Consider the following 9,080-nt stretch of genomic DNA (forward strand, 5'->3'; position numbering starts at 1 on the left):
AACCACTGACCGATGAACATCCACATTGGAATTATATTGCAGCTCTATTACCTCCCTCAGGACACCATAATAATCAATTGTTGTGTCTTCATGTGTGCCTTCAGTCATGACTCCACTATTTTGGGTCTGTAAGAACTCACGATCAAGGGTGCTATACCGGATTCCATTTATGCTGCAAGCTTTACAAGTCTTCACTCGAGGATCAGGTCCACATGACAACGCAAACAACCCTTCGCTAACATCTTCTGGTTTCTCTTTTTGAAGCTCCCTGATCTGAAATTTGCAAACCATGTGCAATAGAAAAACTCAGGACCACAAAAAGGAAATCTTCTCATTATTCCTACAGCCATGAGAACATGCATGAGAATACTTACATGCCTCCTGAACCACTTAGGAAATTCTTTTTGAAGCCTTTGTCAACATCACGAACTCCGGCTCTCTCCAACTCCTCCTTGAACAACCTGCATAACAAAGTAGGACACAATTGTTGTATTAGGACATAGTAGCGTAGCACCATATATAGACAACTATAAAAAGAACCTTTCATTTGATACTTACTCCACATATGGATAAACCTCGTCGCAGTTATTCAGCATGTACCAGACCAACTTCTCCAAGTCTTCATCGGAGGCGCGATCAACACTACTGCCTCCCATGAGTTTAACACCATGCATAAACACAGAGATATCATCCTCAATAGGTTCATCCCCACTAGTGCCATGGGCATCCCGATTAAATCGAGTGTCCACATCCTCAATGTACCTTTAACAAAATGTCAAGGTGTCAGTAGCAGCATAGGCCTCAGCTATTGATCCCTCTGGTCTAGCCATGTTCCTCATTGAATTCTTGAAAGTACCCATTCGCCGCTCAATAGGATACATCCATCTTCCCAAATGGATTGAATCCCATCGGTAGCTATGGCAAGCCTCAAGTTCCTAGCTTCTGCAGCAAAAGATGGATTCTTCCTGTCAAAGTGCTTCCAAGCCTTGCCATCTGCTGGATGACTCATTTCATTATCCACCTGCCTACGCTGTTTCTTGTGCCACTGGGTACTCTCGGCTGTAGCTTTGGTGGCAAATATCCTCTTCAACCTTGGTATAATAGGAAAATGCCTCAACACCTTATGAGGAACCCGTTTGTTGCCACCTGCATCCTCCCATCTAGATTCCTTGCATTTTGGGCATGCATCGAGCTCTGCATAGTCCTTCCGAAATAACACACAATTATTATTGCACACGTGGATCGAGTTATATCCAAGGCCCAACTCACGCAGATACTTCTTAGCATCATCATACGATTTTGGTAGGTCACATTCTGGAAGAGCGGCTGACAATAGATTCAACAAAGCATCAAATGTCGTATTGCTGATCTGATAAAATGATTTGATATGGAGCAACCTCACCATAAAGGAAAACCTTGAATGCTTAGATCCAGGAATAAGTGACCGCTTCGCATCTTCAAGGACTTTGAAGAAATTAGGTTCTTTTCCATCTACCTCTGCTGCTCTATACAGGTCTCCTATTAACTCTGGCACTCCATGATCGTCCTCATCATCATGCTCGTCCGCATCCATCTCAAAACCATCATTGCCAGTTTCATGAGCCTCATCCTCTACAACCTCAACCTCTACACCATCCACAGATTCTCTATGATGAATCCACTGAGTGTACATACATGAAATCCCAAAAATATGTATATGGTTATAGACTTCTTGCTGAGGCCATGACTTCAGATTCAGGCATCTCCGGCATGGGCAACGTATCTGAACATCCTTCCCAAATTTTTGTCCCACAAATTCCATGAACTGATCAACTCCAGCCATATACTCGGCTATGAATTGTCTTCCATGTATCCATCTTCTATCCATCTGTGTTGAACATAACAATATTAATTTCAGAGCAAATTTATCAAACAATTACACTATAAATTCAAGCAACTGTATATGCAACTCAATTTCAGAAGGAATAAATAAGTGCACAAATTTATATATGCTGCTGATTTCATATGCTTTCCTAGGTACATGATTTTACTCCATTGCACATAGAGTAGAAAGGTAGCATGATTTTACTCTGCTGCACATCAGAGTAGAAAGGTAGTGCCAGTTCAACATCTCCTCATAGCAACCAAATTACTAACCCTCATAATCATGCCAAGCCCCTTTAACAATCAGATGTGCAATCCATTATCCATGGCAAGAGTTTAATGTCTATGCTAGGAATAAATGAAGGCATAAATCTCAGACAACAATCTACATTGAGGTAACCATCAATTAGGAGAATCTCACTGGGGCGCTGCCTTGCCCTTCGTGTGCCTGCTCGAAGACGCTGCCGTAGGCGAGCCTGGTGGCCGCCGTCGCTGCAGCCCCGTGCGTGCCAGCCATCGCCGCAGCCGCGCCCGCAGCCGCGTGCGTGCCGGCCGTCACCGCACCCGCAGCCGTGCCCGCAGCTGCGTGCATGCCGGCCGTCGCCGCACCCGCAGCCGCGCCTGCAGCCGCGTGCGTGCCGGCTGTCGCCGCCGCCGCCGCCGCGTGCCTGCCGGCCGGCCGGCCGCCGCCCCACAGATGCGAAACGTGCCCCACCCCACAGATGCAAATTTCATTCAAGTATACATACACTGCTTATTTCATTCAAGTAAAGTGTCAAACGACAGCAAGCCAAGGAAGATGTCATAGTCCAGTGGAGAAGAAACGTGGTGTTGGTAACCACGTCCCAGGTTCGATTCCTGGCTGCTGTTGTTTTTGCCCCATTTAACTTTATTAGTGCCTAGGTAGACACGTGTCTAGTGGGCCCTTTGGATGCCTAGGTAGACACGTGACCGGTGGGCCCTTTGGGTGTCGTGTGGCTGGTGGGTCCCGGACATCTGAAGATGGGTTCCACATGGCAGGTGGGTCCAGCATGACAGGTGGGGCCCACGGGTGGCACAAGGTTGCGGGCCCATGTGGCTGGTGGGTTCCGGACATCTGAAGATGGGTGCCATGTGGCAGGTGGGTCCGGCATGACAGGTGGGCCCACGGGTGGCACAAGGTTGCAGTCCCACATGAGGTAATCTGTAACGATATAGATTCATCAAAATTCATTACCTAAATGGCGAATATGATCTGTGATGAAATTCATTGTTGTTTTATGACGCTCAGTTGCAGTTCATCATAATTTTTTAGTGGCCGGGCTCCGTCACCCGTGATCCATGACGAAACCTAAAATTTGATCATTGGTGTATCATGTTTAGTGACGAATTTTGTGAACGTCAAAAGGAAATCATCATAGATTAACACATTTCTACTAGTGAGGCCACTGGTCTTTGAAGTCGGTGACCATGTCTACTTAAGAGTATCCCCTTGGAAAGGCGTACAAAGGTTTGGAGTAAGAGGAAAGTTAGCTCCCCGCTACATTGGTCCATATCCAATTGTGGAAAGATGTGGTCCTATGGCTTATCGCTTGGATCTTCCGGTAAATCTTTCTACAATTCACAACATATTTCATGTATCACAACTCAAGAAGTGTCTTAGAGTTCCGACTGAAGCTGTGGAAAGTGACTCGATTCAATTAGAGTCTGATCTCACTTACCCTAAGCAACCTATCAAGATTATTGATCGCAAAGATCGAGTTACTCGTCGCACCACCAACCGATTCTACAAAGTTCAATGGAGTAATCACTCCGAAGATGAAGCTACTTGGGAGCAAGAGGAATTTCTGAGATCCAAGTATCCGGACTTTTTAAACGCTCATCCAGGTACTTCACATCTGAATCCTCTTGCCTTATATATTCTATCGTGCGTGAATCTCGGGACGAGATTCTTTTAAGGGGGAAGGGCTGTAACACCCCTGTGTTAATCAAGGTGCTAATCATGTGTTTAATTGCTAATCATGGCTTAAGCATGTCATTAGTGCTAATCGAGTTCGCATAGTAAACTTTGAATTAGCCGTGTTCGACCGTATTTTTCTCCCTAATCCAAGCCTCAAATAAATTTTTGCCCAAAACAAAAGTTGTAGATCTTCTCTTCCTCTACAACTCTTATTTTGGTCAAATTTCAAGTTGCCATATGAAATTTTGAGTTTCAATTGGTCAAAGTCCGGTCAAAACTAGACAAAACGATCACTATTTCTCCCTGTGCGTTACTGTGCTCGGCGCCCATACCGCGACCGACTGCCGACGACTCCACGCATCGGCCATCGGCGAACCTCGCCCTCTGCACTCGCGCGCCCGTCCTTATCCCCACAGAGTTGTGTACGTTTTCGCCCCTCCCCTTCTTCCTCGCGTGCGGGTCGAGCTGAGCTCGAGCAGAGCACATCGCCGAGCCCTGTGCCGGCCTCACCTCGCCGTCCGCCCGTTTTCCTCACGCCCCAAGCCGCGCAGCCTCACCCTTCACCTACTCCACCCATCCCCGAGCTTGATTGAGCCCTACGCCGGTCCAATCGGCCCCGCTATCGCCGGCCGCCATTAGAGCTTCACACCGAAGCTTCGCCCTCGCCTTCGACGACCCCCTTCCGGCCCTTGGTGAGCTTCCCAGCGCCACTCTCATGCTTCCCGACCTTTTCCCCCTCCGAACCCCGCACCACCGGCGCTGGAGCGCCGCCGCGGGCCCGCTCTGCGCGAGCCCGTGGGCCGCCGCCGTGCGCCCCGGGGCCGGCAGGCCTCCCTGGCCGTTGGCGCGCCCCGCCCCTCTGCCGGTCTGGGCCGCCGCCGCCCCAAGTGCACCCCCACCCCACCCCGCGTGCGCCCCGCTGCCGCCCGGTCATCCTGGCCGCGGCCCGCCCCGCCGCGCCGCCGGCCGGACCCCACCGGAGGGGAAACTCGCCGTCGCCGCCGCGGTGCCGCGCATTGCCGTGGCCACGGCCATGGCGCGCACGCGTGAGCAGGCCAACCAGAGGAGCCAGGCTGGGCTGGGCCTCTCACTTACATGTACCATATTTACGGCTACTAGGCTTACCGCGTACCATATTTACGGCATGTGGCTAGTACGTTCAAAAACTTAACCACCGCTACCACACACCGCGACCTTAGCAGAATTTATCAACACCGACGGGGCCTCACCCAAGGTCATAATATTGAACACGACCCCGTCCGTGATCTTTATATTGATAGCGGAAAGTAAACAAGCAATTCCTATAGAGCTCGCGAGTGACAGGCAATCACTCGACTTTTACCGGTCCTATAAGCTTAGCAATTATTCGAACTCAGGTCTAGTGTGTTCAGTACATATGTTCCTAGGATCATGCATCTAGGGTTTCAATTGAAATCCTAAGAACTGTAAATGCACAAGTAAGTAATAACGATAAATTGTAATAATTTGAAATACTGGGTTATGTCCGGGGCTTGCCTTCGCGGTAGTTGCTAGCTAAAACAGCCTTGGGCTCTTCCGAACTTTGGTCCGGGTCTTCAGTCCGTATGGCGGCATTCACTTGGACTTCTGGATCACCTTCTTCGGACTCCGAGATCAACTCGTACGACCCGTCAGCTAGATCAGTCATATCTATATGTGATGCAAGAACAGTATTATAAACATACACACGAGGTGAAGACACTGCAGTCTAACGATTAGCAAACAAACTTAACACATGGGCAGTCATTTATGGAGTAGTTAATTAACATCTCTTACTCCACAGAACAACATGATCAACTTCACAAAAGAACTACACTATTTTCACAAAGCAAGTGGTAGTTGTTTCCTATAGCAAATAAAACATGGTTCGCTAATAAATCAACAACTCAGTACTCAAACAGCAAGAAATTCAGAAACAATTACTCTAAACAGAAGATATATAGAGTAATTAATCCTGAAAATTTCATATCAATTCATGTAGCCAATTATTCAGAAAAATTCATTTACTCAGACAACACCTAGAACAAGATTGAATTCTACAGAACAAACAACAGCACTTATGAAGCTCAAAATTTTTCAGAACATGCTTCATTTGCTTAAGAACGCTCCATAAATTTTTCAGAATTTATTTAGACAAAAAACTGAAGTAATAATTTTGACAAAATTAAACCACATATGGTAAAACCAATTAGTACAGAGCGTTCTATAATGTTTCTGGTTCTAAACTTTTACAGCCATTAAAATATGACCAAATTAAAGCCTACTTAACAAGCATTAAATCAAAGATATAGTTAGACAGTTCTAAAATTTCCTAAACTTGGGTAACAGCAAGGTTATAGTTATATGTAAGCATGGAAAAAGTTTCACACTCAGAACTTAAATATTTCTACCATAACAAATAAATTAGCAAAACTACTAGATTTAAGAATCTTTAAACTTTGACCTTGTTAATGATAACAAAAAGGATTCAAATTTTTACCAAGCACTAGTAACACTGTAAGACACAATCAAGCCAAAAATCTCAGACAGTTACTAAGTAGAACTCCTAGAACAAATAAAGCATATTTATTATTTCCTTTTTCTTGGATTAAAATAAAGACTAAAAATGAAGATGTGTATGTAACAAAAGTTGTAGGCCTTGTAACAAGGATTCCAAAACATTTGGATTTGTATTTTTATGATTTTTCTACGAATTTCTAGGCATTTTCAAAGTTCAACCTAAAATCAAAAGGAAAAGAACTGAAGACTTGCATCCAGGCCCCTAGAAGATTTCAAATCCTAGCAACCATGCCCCTGGCCGGAGTCAGAGCGATGGGAGGGGTTTGACTGGCCGAATCCCAGCGAGGCTCGTCGCCGGCGGCGAGGGTGGAGAGGCGTGGAAGCAAGAGGAAGTCAAGGCGCACCTAATGGTGTGCTTGGACGGGTCTGGGATGGTCGGAGCGAGGTGGTCCACTGCGAGCAGGGCGACGGTGGCGGAGAAGAACGGCGGTCGGAGCTTGGGAAATGGCGGCGAGGTAACTCCGGTGGAGAATAGGTGACGAGGAGGGGTCGGTGAGCTGCGCGAGGACAAGGCGGAGCTATTGGTGGGGTCAGCGCGGGCGGAGGTGGTCTGGAGGTGCGGGGCGACGGTGAGCTTCAAGTTCGCCGGCGTTCGGGCGGGCGGCGACGATGTTCTGGCGGTTCTGAGCAGGGAGCAGGCAAGGCAAAGAGGGGAAAATGAAACGGAATTACTCCTGGTACTGAGGCGCGCGCGAGTTGGGGAGCCGAGGCTCTGCAGCAAGTTGTCCACGGCGACGGCGAGGTGGCGGCCGTGGAGCTCGTCGGGGTGGCGTGGCGAGGGTAGCAGGGCTCCAGCGCGGGGTGGAGTGGGTCCAGAGGGTCGCGGGGGCGCCACGTGTGGCGGTGGGGAAGCAGGAGCTAGCCTGCGGCCCTCCTCGGCGGCGGGCAGCGCTGAACTGCGCCGGCGGCGGTGAAGCAGAGAGGGAGAGAGGTGGAAGAAGAAGGGTGGACTGTTTTGCAATTTCTGAAAATTCCAAGGACCCTACTGTAAATGAACAATAACTTTTGAACTAGGGCTCAATCGAAAAAGTGCCCAACATGAAAGTTGTTCAACTTTTCAAGATCTACAACTTTGATGTTGTGCAAAAATTGATTTGACCAAAGGTTAAAGAGTTATTTTGAAAACATATGAAGGATTTTGAATTTAATGGACTTTTGTCTTTTCCATTGCAAATTCAGTTTAATTTCAAACTAAAAAGTAAAATTTTCTGCCATGTAATGATTACACTGAATTTTACACATAAACTCTCCACAAAAGCAATATTAGCTCTCCCTATTCAAATTAAACTATATAAAGGACCCTGCAATAAATCATATTTACACAACTACCCTTTTATTTTTACAATAAGATCCTTTTTCAAGCAAATTAAGCACATGATGCATAAAATAAATACAAATCTACTGTGCAGACACCTAGGGTGTCACAGCCTTCCCCCCTAAAAGGAATCTCGCCCCGAGATTATATGAAGAATAAGGATGGAAAGATTTAGTACCTGGATTGGTTCTAAGAAAGTCAGAAAAATTTCTTTGGAGATAAATTTCAGTCTCCCAAGTGGCTTCTTCCTCGGTATGGTGATTCCACTAAATTTTGTACATTCTAACATTCTCCCTTCTAGTACTTCTTTCTTTGGTGTCAAGAACTCTGATTGGATACTCAGCATAAGATAGATCGGAATCAATTTCGATATCTTGTGATTTAATGATCTCAGTGGGCACTTTGATGCATTTCTTGAGTTGAGAGATATGGAAAACATCATGAATGGCGGCCAACTGAGAAGGAAGACGGAGTCGGTAAGCAACCGGACCACAAGTTTCAATGATTTCAAATGGTCCGATATATCGGTGTGCCAATTTCCCTTTTATGCCGAAACATTGAACCCCTCTAGTAGGAGATACTCGCAGATATACGAAATCCCCTTCCTTGAACTATAAAGGGTCTCTTCTTTTGTCGGTATAACTTTTCTGTCTTGATTGGGCTACTTTAAGATTAGTCTGGATAACTTTGACTTTCTCTTCTGCTTCAATGACTAGATCTGGCCCAAAAAATTTGCGTTCTCCGGCTTGTGACCAACTCAAAGGAGTTCGACACCTTCAACCGTATAACGCTTCAAATGGTGCCATTTGCAAACTGGATTGGTAACTATTATTGTATTAAAACTCTGCCAGTGCTAGGCACTTATCCCAATTCTTGCCATATTGAATAGCACATGCCCTCAACATATCTTCAAGGATTTGATTGATTCTTTCGGTTTGCCCATCTGTTTGTGGATGATAGGCTGAACTACGAATCAATTTGGTTCCAAGGGATTCTTGCAATTGCTCCTAAAAATGTGCAATGAACTGCGCCCCACGATCAGAAATGATCGTCTTTGGAATTCCATGCAGGCGGATAATCTGGTCGAGATATATCTCTGCATACTTCTTGGCAGAATAAGTTGTATTCACCGGAATAAAATGAGCGGTCTTAGTGAGTCTATCAATGATTTCCCAAATAGAATCATGTTTCTGTGAAGTGTTGGGTAAACCAATGATAAAATCCATACTGATGTCCTCCCATTTCCAGGATGGAATGGGTAAAGGTTGGAGAGTACCAGCTACATTCAAATGGCTAGCTTTAACTCTTTGACAGACATCACACTCAGAAACATATTTGGCGATCTCTCTTTTCATTCGAGTCCACCAGAAATTCTGTTTAAGATCC

This window comes from Panicum virgatum, chromosome 5K, assembly GCF_016808335.1.
Source record: "Panicum virgatum strain AP13 chromosome 5K, P.virgatum_v5, whole genome shotgun sequence".
In the NCBI taxonomy this organism is placed as follows: domain Eukaryota; kingdom Viridiplantae; phylum Streptophyta; class Magnoliopsida; order Poales; family Poaceae; genus Panicum; species Panicum virgatum.